The sequence below is a fragment of the Oncorhynchus mykiss genome, chromosome 26, assembly GCF_057628025.1.
Source record: "Oncorhynchus mykiss isolate SJ-2025 chromosome 26, ASM5762802v1, whole genome shotgun sequence".
NCBI classification, from domain to species: Eukaryota; Metazoa; Chordata; class Actinopteri; order Salmoniformes; family Salmonidae; genus Oncorhynchus; species Oncorhynchus mykiss.
In genome coordinates this window covers 50915227-50927500 of record NC_143047.1, presented here as the reverse complement: position 1 = coordinate 50927500, position 12274 = coordinate 50915227, and the positions used below count along the sequence as shown (strand labels likewise).

General features: G+C 48.8%; 1 protein-coding gene across 4 annotated transcripts in view; it reads right to left on the bottom strand.

The window, feature by feature from the left end:
• LOC110510393 (b(0,+)-type amino acid transporter 1-like) overlaps positions 1 to 12274 on the bottom strand; it is a 103087-nt gene that overhangs the window by 32810 nt on the left and 58003 nt on the right. For 3 of the 4 annotated variants that reach the window (XM_090222011.1, XM_090222013.1, XM_090222015.1), the window contains exon 1: positions 191 to 288. The exons of the other annotated variant lie outside the window; for it this stretch is intronic. The gene's annotated coding sequence lies outside the window, so the exon portion shown is untranslated. Of the gene's footprint in view, positions 1 to 190; positions 289 to 12274 lie in introns of those variants that run through there. 4 annotated transcript variants of the gene reach the window in all.

Genomic DNA, 12274 nt, shown 5'->3' with positions numbered 1-12274 from the left:
AATGTCCTCTTCTGTTCTGTTCTACTGTCCTCTACTGTTCTGTTCTACTGTTCTACTGTCCTCTTCTGTTCTGTTCTACTGTTCTACCGCCTCTCATAATAACACACCATTTCCAGACCCACTGACTAAACTTGAAACCCTAAGACATAAATTCCTCTCCTCTGACACAGCTGGCGTCAACAAGACTCACCTGATAGCAGCAGAAATCATCAACTAGAGATAGATCTACTACGATGCACAACACATTCCTCTGTGGGTCTCAACTACTACTACTACTGCCTCCCTGAGACAATACACATTATGGGAGGAGGAACAGAGACTCAACACTCCGTCTGATTGGAGGACACAGGGGCTGGAGAACAGGGAGGTAGGAGGAGGCAGGGACTGTGTTTCAGACGTAAGGAAGTGGATGGCTGCAAACTTTCTACTTTTAAACTCGAACAAAACAGAGATGCTTGTTCTAGGTCCCAAGAAACAAAGAGATATTCTGTTGAATCTGACAATTAAACTTGATGGTTGTACAGTCGTCTCAAATAAAACTGTGAAGGACCTCGGCGTTACTCTGGACCCTGATCTCTCTTTTGAAGAACATATCATAAACATATATATAAAAATCAGAAACTTTCTGTCCAAAAATTATGCAGAAAAATTTATCCATGCTTTTGTTACTTCTAGGTTAGACTACTGCAATGCTCTACTTCCGGCTACCCGGATAAAGCACTAAATAAACTTCAGTTTGTGCTAAATACGGCTGCTAGAATCCTGACTAGCACCAAAAAATGGTATCATATTACTCCAGTGCTAGCCTCCCTACACTTACTTCCTTTTAAGGCATGGCTGATTTCAAGGTTTTACTGCTAACCTACAAGGGGCCTATTACAGGGGCTGAGTCACTGGCTTACTAGGGCTCTTTCATACCGTCCCTAGGAGGGGTGCATCACTTGAGTGGGTTGAGTCACTGACGTGATCTTCCTGTCTGGGTTGGCGCCCACCCCCCTTTGGGTTGTGCCGTGGCGGAGATCTTTGTGGGCTATACTCGGCCTTGTCTCAGGATGGTAAGTTGGTGGTTGAAGATATCCCTCTAGTGGTGTGGGGGCTGTGCTTTGGCAAAGTGGGTGGGGTTATATCCTTCATGTTTGGTCCTCTCCGGGGGTATCATCGGATGGGGCCACAGTGTCTTCTGACCCCTCCTGTCTCAGCCTCCAGTATTTATGCTGCAGTAGTTTGTGTCGTGGGGCTAGGGTCAGTTTGATATATCTGGAGTACTTCTCCTGTCTTATCCGTTGTCCTGTGTGAATTTAAATGTGCTCTCTCTAATTCTCTTTCTTTCTTTCTTTCTCTCTCTCGGAGGACCTGAGCCCTAGGACCATGCCTCAGGACTGCTGTCCACAGTCCACCTGGCCGTGCTGCTGCTCCAGTTTCAACTGTTCTGCCTGCAGCTATGGAACCCTGACCTGTTCACCGGACGTGCTACCTGTCCCAGACCTGCTGTTTTCAACTCTCTAGAGACAGCAGGAACGGTAGAGATACTCTTAATGATCGGCTATGAAAAGCCAAATGACATTTACTCCTGAGGTGCTGACTTGTTGCACCCTCGACAACAACTAGCAAAACTGTACTTCAAATCTATGATACTATGATACTCCCCCACTTAACATACTGCTTGACTAGTTGGGCCCAAGCTTGCTGTACAACATTAAAACCTATTCAGTCTGTCTACAAACAGGCTCTCAAAGTGCTTGATAGGAAGCCCAATAGCCATCATCATTGTCACATTCTTAGAAAGCATGAGTTGGGAAAATCTTGTGCAATACACCGACGCATGTCTTGTATTCAAGATCCTTAATGGCCTGGCTCCCCCTCCACTCAATATTTTTGTTAAACAGAAAACCCAGACATATGGCAGCAGATCCACAAGGTCTGCCATGAGAGGTGACTGTATAGTTACCCTAAGGAAAAGCACCTTTAGTAAATCTGCATTCTCTGTGAGAGCTTCCCATGTCTGGAATACACTGCCATCAGACACATAATTGCACCACATATCACACTTTCACAAAATGCTTGAAGACATGGCTAAAGGTCAATCAGATTTGTGAACATGGTCCCTAGCTGTGTGTTGCCGCTTTCCATGTTGTCTGTTGTCTGTAGCTTGTGAGGTGTGGAAACACTTTGTTGCTTTTATGAATTTTGTCTTGCTGCTTTTTGTTTATGTTGCTCTGTCTGTATGCTACATCATGCTTGTCCTATGTTGCTCTGTCTGTATGCTATGTCTTGCTTGTCCTATGTTGCTATGTCTTGCTTGTTCTATGCTGCTATTGTCTATATTGTAATTGTTTTTAATAACCTGCCCAGGGACTGCGGTTGAAAATTACCCGGCTGGCTAAAACCGGCACTTTTACTGAAACGTTGATTAATGTGCACTGTCCCTGTAAAAATAAAAAATAAACTCAAACTCAACTCAAACTGTGATTATTATTATTTGACCATTCTGGTTATTTATGAACATTTGAACATCTTGGCCATGTTCTGTTATAATCTCCACCCGGCACAGCCAGAAGAGGACTGGGCACCCCTCATAGCCCGGTTCCTCTCTAGGTTTCTTCCTCGTTTCTGGCCTTTCTAGGGAGTTTTTCCTAGCCACCGTGCTTCTACACCTGCATTGCTTGCTGTTTGGGGTTTTAGGCTGGGTTTCTGTACAGCACTTTGATATATCAGCTGGTGTAAGAAGGGCTTTATAAATACATTTGATTTGATGACTGGAGAACAGGGAGGTGGGGGGAGGCAGGGGCTGGAGAACAGGGAGGTAGGAGGAGGCAGGGGCTGGAGAACAGGGAGGAAGGAGGAGGCAGGGGCTGGAGAATAGGGAGGTAGGAGGAGGCAGGGGCTGAAGAACAGGGAGGTAGGAGGAGGCAGGGGCTGGAGAACAGGGAGGTCGAGTCATCCCTGGTTAGGAGAACAGGGAGGTATAGTCATCCCTGGTTAGGAGAACAGGGAGGTAGAGTCATCCCTGGTTAGGAGAACAGGGAGGTAGAGTCATCCCTGGTTAGGAGAACAGGGAGGTAAAGTTATCCCTGGTTAGGAGAACAGGGAGGGAAGTCATCCCTGGCCAGTAGAACAGGGAGGTAGAGTCATCCCTGGTTAGTTGAACAGGGAGGTATAGTCATCCCTGGTTAGGAGAACAGGGAGGTAGAGACTACCAGACTAACCAGCTGAACCAGCTGAAGGGGTTTGCTACCAGACTAACCAGCTGAAGGGGTTTTCTACCAGACTAACCAGCTGAAGGGGTTTTCTACCAGACTAACCAGCTGAACCAGCTGAAGGGGTTTGCTACCAGACTAACCAGCTGAACCAGCTGAAGGGGTTTGCTACCAGACTAACCAGCTGAACCAGCTGAAGGGGTTTGCTACCAAACTAACCAGCTGAAGGGGTTTGCTACCAGACTAACCAGCTGAAGGGGTTTGCTACCAGACTAACCAGCTGAAGGGGTTTTCTACCAGACTAACCAGCTGAAGGGGTTTTCTACCAGACTAACCAGCTGAAGGGGTTTTCTACCAGACTAACCAGCTGAACCAGCTGAAGGGGTTTGCTACCAGACTAACCAGCTGAACCAGCTGAAGGGGTTTTCTACCAGACTAACCAGCTGAAGGGGTTTTCTACCAGACTAACCAGCTGAAGGGGTTTTCTACCAGACCAACCAGCTGAAGGGGGTTTCTACCAGACTAACCAGCTGAACCAGCTGAAGGGGTTTACTACCAGACTAACCAGCTGAAGGGGTTTGCTACCAAACTAACCAGCTGAACCAGCTGAAGGGGTTTGCTGCCAGACTAACCAGCTGAACCAGCTGAAGGGGTTTGCTGCCAGACTAACCAGCTGAACCAGCTGAAGGGGTTTGCTACCAGACTAACCAGCTGAAGGGGTTTGCTACCAGACTAACCAGCTGAAGGGGTTTGCTACCAGACTAACCAGCTGAAGGGTTTTGCTACCAGACTAACCAGCTGAAGGGGTTTGCTACCAGACTAACCAGCTGAAGGGGTTTTCTACCAGACTAACTAGCTGAACCAGCTGAAGGGGTTTTCTACCAGACTAACCAGCTGAACCAGCTGAAGGGGTTTTCTACCAGACTAACCAGCTGAACCAGCTGAAGGGGTTTTCTACCAGACTAACCAGCTGAACCAGCTGAAGGGGTTTTCTACCAGACTAACCAGCTGAAGGGGTTTGCTACCAGACTAACCAGCTGAACCAGCTGAAGGGGTTTGCTACCAGACTAACCAGCTGAAGGGGTTTGCTACCAGACTAACCAGCTGAACCAGCTGAAGGGGTTTTCTACCAGACTAACCAGCTGAAGGGGTTTGCTACCAGACTAACCAGCTGAAGGGGTTTTCTACCAGACTAACCAGCTGAACCAGCTGAAGGGGTTTTCTACCAGACTAACCAGCTGAACCAGCTGAAGGGGTTTTCTACCAGACTAACCAGCTGAACCAGCTGAAGGGGTTTTCTACCAGACTAACCAGCTGAAGGGGTTTGCTACCAGACTAACCAGCTGAACCAGCTGAAGGGGTTTTCTACCAGACTAACCAGCTGAAGGGGTTTGCTACCAGACTAACCAGCTGAATCAGCTGAAGGGGTTTTCTACCAGACTAACCAGCTGAACCAGCTGAAGGGGTTTGCTACCAGACTAACCAGCTGAACCAGCTGAAGGGGTTTGCTACCAGACTAACCAGCTGAACCAGCTGAAGGGGTTTACTACCAGACTAACCAGCTGAACCAGCTGAAGGGGTTTTCTACCAGACTAACCAGCTGAACCAGCTGAAGGGGTTTGCTACCAGACTAACCAGCTGAACCAGCTGAAGTGGTTTGCTATCAGACTAACCAGCTGAAGGGGTTTTCTACCAGACTAACCAGCTGAACCAGCTGAAGGGGTTTGCTACCAGACTAACCAGCTGAACCAGCTGAAGGGGTTTGCTACCAGACTAACCAGCTGAAGGGGTTTGCTACCAGACTAACCAGCTGAACCAGCTGAAGGGGTTTACTACCAGACTAACCAGCTGAACCAGCTGAAGGGGTTTTCTACCAGACTAACCAGCTGAACCAGCTGAAGGGGTTTACTACCAGACTAACCAGCTGAAGGGGTTTGCTACCAGACTAACCAGCTGAACCAGCTGAAGGGGTTTACTACCAGACTAACCAGCTGAAGGGGTTTTCTACCAGACTAACCAGCTGAAGGGGTTTGCTACCAGACTAACCAGCTGAACCAGCTGAAGGGGTTTACTACCAGACTAACCAGCTGAAGGGGTTTGCTACCAGACTAACCAGCTGAAGGGGTTTTCTACCAGACTAACCAGCTGAAGGGGTTTGCTACCAGACTAACCAGATGAACCAGCTGAAGGGGTTTGCTACCAGACTAACCAGCTGAAGGGGTTTACTACCAGACTAACCAGCTGAAGGGGTTTTCTACCAGACTAACCAGCTGAACCAGCTGAAGGGGTTTGCTACCAGACTAACCAGCTGAACCAGCTGAATGGGTTTTCTACCAGACTAACCAGCTGAAGGGGTTTGCTACCAGACTAACCAGATGAACCAGCTGAAGGGGTTTGCTACCAGACTAACCAGCTGAAGGGGTTTACTACCAGACTAACCAGCTGAAGGGGTTTTCTACCAGACTAACCAGCTGAACCAGCTGAAGGGGTTTGCTACCAGACTAACCAGCTGAACCAGCTGAAGGGGTTTGCTACCAAACTAACCAGCTGAAGGGGTTTGCTACCAGACTAACCAGCTGAAGGGGTTTGCTACCAGACTAACCAGCTGAAGGGGTTTTCTACCAGACTAACCAGCTGAAGGGGTTTTCTACCAGACTAACCAGCTGAAGGGGTTTTCTACCAGACTAACCAGCTGAACCAGCTGAAGGGGTTTGCTACCAGACTAACCAGCTGAACCAGCTGAAGGGGTTTTCTACCAGACTAACCAGCTGAAGGGGTTTTCTACCAGACTAACCAGCTGAAGGGGTTTTCTACCAGACCAACCAGCTGAAGGGGGTTTCTACCAGACTAACCAGCTGAACCAGCTGAAGGGGTTTACTACCAGACTAACCAGCTGAAGGGGTTTGCTACCAAACTAACCAGCTGAACCAGCTGAAGGGGTTTGCTGCCAGACTAACCAGCTGAACCAGCTGAAGGGGTTTGCTGCCAGACTAACCAGCTGAACCAGCTGAAGGGGTTTGCTACCAGACTAACCAGCTGAAGGGGTTTGCTACCAGACTAACCAGCTGAAGGGGTTTGCTACCAGACTAACCAGCTGAAGGGTTTTGCTACCAGACTAACCAGCTGAAGGGGTTTGCTACCAGACTAACCAGCTGAAGGGGTTTTCTACCAGACTAACTAGCTGAACCAGCTGAAGGGGTTTTCTACCAGACTAACCAGCTGAACCAGCTGAAGGGGTTTTCTACCAGACTAACCAGCTGAACCAGCTGAAGGGGTTTTCTACCAGACTAACCAGCTGAACCAGCTGAAGGGGTTTTCTACCAGACTAACCAGCTGAAGGGGTTTGCTACCAGACTAACCAGCTGAACCAGCTGAAGGGGTTTGCTACCAGACTAACCAGCTGAAGGGGTTTGCTACCAGACTAACCAGCTGAACCAGCTGAAGGGGTTTTCTACCAGACTAACCAGCTGAAGGGGTTTGCTACCAGACTAACCAGCTGAAGGGGTTTTCTACCAGACTAACCAGCTGAACCAGCTGAAGGGGTTTTCTACCAGACTAACCAGCTGAACCAGCTGAAGGGGTTTTCTACCAGACTAACCAGCTGAACCAGCTGAAGGGGTTTTCTACCAGACTAACCAGCTGAAGGGGTTTGCTACCAGACTAACCAGCTGAACCAGCTGAAGGGGTTTTCTACCAGACTAACCAGCTGAAGGGGTTTGCTACCAGACTAACCAGCTGAATCAGCTGAAGGGGTTTTCTACCAGACTAACCAGCTGAACCAGCTGAAGGGGTTTGCTACCAGACTAACCAGCTGAACCAGCTGAAGGGGTTTGCTACCAGACTAACCAGCTGAACCAGCTGAAGGGGTTTACTACCAGACTAACCAGCTTAACCAGCTGAAGGGGTTTTCTACCAGACTAACCAGCTGAACCAGCTGAAGGGGTTTGCTACCAGACTAACCAGCTGAAGGGGTTTGCTATCAGACTAACCAGCTGAAGGGGTTTTCTACCAGACTAACCAGCTGAACCAGCTGAAGGGGTTTGCTACCAGACTAACCAGCTGAACCAGCTGAAGGGGTTTGCTACCAGACTAACCAGCTGAAGGGGTTTGCTACCAGACTAACCAGCTGAACCAGCTGAAGGGGTTTACTACCAGACTAACCAGCTGAACCAGCTGAAGGGGTTTTCTACCAGACTAACCAGCTGAACCAGCTGAAGGGGTTTACTACCAGACTAACCAGCTGAAGGGGTTTGCTACCAGACTAACCAGCTGAACCAGCTGAAGGGGTTTACTACCAGACTAACCAGCTGAAGGGGTTTTCTACCAGACTAACCAGCTGAAGGGGTTTGCTACCAGACTAACCAGCTGAACCAGCTGAAGGGGTTTACTACCAGACTAACCAGCTGAAGGGGTTTGCTACCAGACTAACCAGCTGAAGGGGTTTTCTACCAGACTAACCAGCTGAAGGGGTTTGCTACCAGACTAACCAGATGAACCAGCTGAAGGGGTTTGCTACCAGACTAACCAGCTGAAGGGGTTTACTACCAGACTAACCAGCTGAAGGGGTTTTCTACCAGACTAACCAGCTGAACCAGCTGAAGGGGTTTGCTACCAGACTAACCAGCTGAACCAGCTGAATGGGTTTTCTACCAGACTAACCAGCTGAAGGGGTTTGCTACCAGACTAACCAGCTGAACCAGCTGAAGGGGTTTGCTACCAGACTAACCAGCTGAAGGGGTTTTCTACCAGACTAACCAGCTGAACCAGCTGAAGGGGTTTTCTACCAGACTAACCAGCTGAAGGGGTTTTCTACCAGACTAACCAGCTGAACCAGCTGAAGCCCTGGGTGACTGTTCTTTCTTCATCAATAGTAGAGCCACTCCAGACTAACCAGCTGAACCAGCTGAAACCCTGGGTGACTGTTCTTTCTTCATCCATAGTAGAGCCACTCCAGACTAACCAGCTGAACCAGCTGAAACCCTGGGTGACTGTTCTTTCTTCATCAATAGTAGAGCCACTCCAGACTAACCAGCTGAAACCCTGGGTGACTGTTCTTTCTTCATCAATAGTAGAGCCACTACAGACTAACCAGCTGAACCAGCTGAAACCCTGGGTGACTGTTCTTTCTTCATCAATAGTAGAGCCACTCCAGACTAACCAGCTGAACCAGCTGAAACCCTGGGTGACTGTTCTTTCTTCATCAATAGTAGAGCCACTTCAGACTAACCAGCTGAAACCCTGGGTGACTGTTCTTTCTTCATCAATAGTAGAGCCACTCCAGACTAACCAGCTGAACCAGCTGAAACCCTGGGTGACTGTTCTTTCTTCATCAATAGTAGAGCCACTCCAGACTAACCAGCTGAACCAGCTGAAACCCTGGGTGACTGTTCTTTCTTCATCAATAGTAGAGCCACTCCAGACTAACCAGCTGAACCAGCTGAAACCCTGGGTGACTGTTCTTTCTTCATCAATAGTGGAACCACTCCAGACTAACTAGCTGAAACCCTGGGTGACTGTTCTTTCTTCATCAATAGTAGAGCCACTCCAGACAGACACTAGACCTCTGCTTTGCTCTGTAGTGAACAACTCCTAACAAGTAAAACTATTGAATTCTGAAAGATACTGTTCTTAATTATACAACTACCTTCGTAGTGGAGATGCTGAAAAAAATGTTTTTCCTTCATTACAGACGGTCCGCTAATACTAGTACACACACACACACACACACACACACACACACACACACACACACACACACACACACACACACACACACACACACCTGATCTGATAGGGGAAGAGATGACACTAGGAACACAGCCAGTCACTGTCATGTGAAGTGCAGCACTGACACCTGCTGGTGAATCTGTATAACAGACTGATGGGTGAGGACACACATCCCAAATGGCACCCTAATCTGTATAACAGACTGATGGGTGAGGACACATCCCAAATGGTAACTAATCTGTATAACAGACTGATGGGTGAGGACACACATCCCAGATGGAAACTGATCTGAATAACAGACCGATGGGTGAGGATACACATCCCAGATGGAAACTGATCTGAATAACAGACTGATGGGTGAGGATACACATCCCAGATGGAAACTGATCTGAATAACAGACCGATGGGTGAGGATACACATCCCAGATGGAAACTGATCTGAATAACAGACTGATGGGTGAGGATACACATCCCAGATGGAAACTGATCTGAATAACAGACCGATGGGTGAGGATACACATCCCAAATGACACCAATGAGATTCTGTAGTTATATTGAGGGGAAACACAGGAGTCATGAGTCTTTGTAGTTATATTGAGGGGCAACTTAGGAGCCATGAGTCTGTAGTTATGCCTCCCCGGTCCACCTCTCTCCACGGTAAGCACGGGGAGTTGGCTCAGGTCTCCTACCTGACTTAGCCACACTCCCCGTGTGCCCCTCCCAATAAATATTTGAGGCTGCCTCTCGTCCCAGCCTTGCTGCCGTGCTGCCTCCTCATACCACCTCCGCTCAGCTTTCGCTGCCTCCAGCTCTGCTTTGGGGTGGTGATATTCCCCAGACTTACTGCCGTGCTGCCTCCTCATACCACCTCCGCTCAGCTTTCGCTGCCTCCAGCTCTGCTTTGGGGTGGTGATATTCCCCAGCCTGTGCTCAGGGTCCCTTGCCATCCAGAATCTCCTCCCATGTCCATGAGTCCCGAGATTTCTGCTGCTGCCCGATACCACGCTGCTTGGTCCTTTGGCGGTGGGTGATTCTGTAATGGCCGTTGGCGGTGGAAGAAGGTGAGGACCAATGCGCAACGTGGTAAGTGTCTATCTTTTTAATAAAGAAATTGAACACTGAACAAAAACAGCAAAGTGAACGAACGAAACCGAAACAGTCTTGTCTGGTGACATACACAAAGACAGAAAACAATCTCCCACGAAACACAGGTGGGAAAAAGGCTACCTAAGTATGATTCTCAATCAGAGACAACGAACGACACCTGCCTCTGATTGAGAACCATACCAGGCCAAACGCAAAACACAACATAGAAAAACGAACATAGACAACCCACCCCAACTCACGCCCCGACCAACCTAAAACAAAGACATAACAAAAGAACTAAGGTCAGAACGTGACAAACTGTCATCTTTACCTCCAAGCGTTTATTCAAGTTGGATAATCTTTGGATGCCGACAGCAGTTGAATGAAATAGCTTGGACTGTAGCCTACAAAATCCTTATCCTGCTCCAAACACATTTGTTGTGTCATCAAAGTGGTCTCTGATTGGTGGTCATCATTTGGGGTGTCATCATAGTGGTCTCTGATTGGTGGTCATCATTTGGTGTGCCATCACAGTGGTCTCTGACTTGTGGTCAGACTCGCTCGGGGTGGAACAAATTTAAACTTGCACCTTTTTTCAATGCTGATTTGAATGTCGTTGAGAAAACAGAGAAGAGTCAAACATTAGTTTTTCACAAACATCCTTCTGAACTGAAAAGCAAGCACATGTAATCCGGTACTCCCCAGAAGGGGGACATGTCAGAAGGGGGACATGTCAGAAGGGGGATTTGTAAGAAGGAGGACATGTCAGAAGGGGGACATGTCAGAAGGGGGACATGTGAGAAGGGGACATGTCAGAAGGGGGACATGTCAGAAGGGGGACATGTCAGAAGGGGGACATGTCAGAAGGGGGACATGTGAGAAGGGGGACATGTCAGAAGGGGGACATGTCAGAAGGGGGACATGTCAGAAGGGGGATTTGTAAGAAGGAGGACATGTCAGAAGGGGGACATGTCAGAAGGGGGACATGTCAGAATGGGGACATGTCAGAAGGGGGACATGTCAGAAGGGGGACATGTCAGAAGGGGGACATGTCAGAAGAGGGATTTGTAAGAAGGGGGACATGTCAGAAGGGGGACATGTCAGAAGGGGGACTTGTCAGAAGGGGGACTTGTCAGAAGGGGGACATGTCAGAAGGGGGACATGTCAGAAGGGGGACATGTCAGAAGGGGGACATGTCAGAAGGGGAACATGTCAGAAGGGGGATTTGTAAGAAGGGGGACATGTCAGAAGGGGGACATGTCAGAAGGGGGACATGTCAGAAGGGGGATTTGTCAGAAGGGGGACATGTCAGAAGGGGGATTTGTAAGAAGGGGGACATGTCAGAAGGGGGACATGTCAGAAGGGGGACATGTCAGAAGGGGGACATGTCAGAAGGGGGATTTGTAAGAAGGGGGACATGTCAGAAGGGGGACATGTCAGAAGGGGGACATGTCAGAAGGGGGACATGTCAGAAGGGGGACATGTGTGAAGGGGGACATGTCAGAAGGGGGACATGTCAGAAGGGGGACATGTGAGAAGGGGGACATGCCAGAAGGGGGACATGTCAGAAGGGGGACATGTCAGAAGGGGGACATGTCAGAAGGGGAACATGTCAGAAGGGGGACATGTCAGAAGGGGGACATGTCAGAAGGGGGACATGTGAGAAGGGGGACATGTCAGAAGGGGAACATGTCAGAAGGGGGACATGTCAGAAGGGGGACATGTCAGAAAGGGGACATGTCAGAAGGGGGACATGTCAGAAGGGGGACATGTCAGAAGGGGAACATGTCAGAAGGGGGACATGTGTGAAGGGGGACATGTCAGAAGGGGGACATGTCAGAAGGGGGACTTGTCAAATGGACCGTTTGAATTAAGCCAACTCAAAGGGCTGTGGTTCCACTATGTGAAGTGTTTTTAGTCATCATAGTGTAATCAATAGATAGACCGTGGCGTTGGGTTTATTGAGTCCATAAACATTCACCTCTGCCCTTTTAGCCAATCAGCAGATGGCCACTTTACTCCAATAAAGTTTCGCCTTCCGCTGTGCTCATCTCATCTGTGCTTTACAGGAAGCCCGAGACCTCCTCTATGAACCCTGCAGGTCATATAAACCTACCCGGCGTCCCAAACCATACCCTATCTCCTTATTAATGTGCACTGATTTTGAGCAGGGCCCAGTTGTGCACTATATAGGGAATAGGGCTCTGGTCAAAAGGTAGTGCTCTATTAATGGAATAGGGCTCTGGTCAAAAAGTTATGCACTA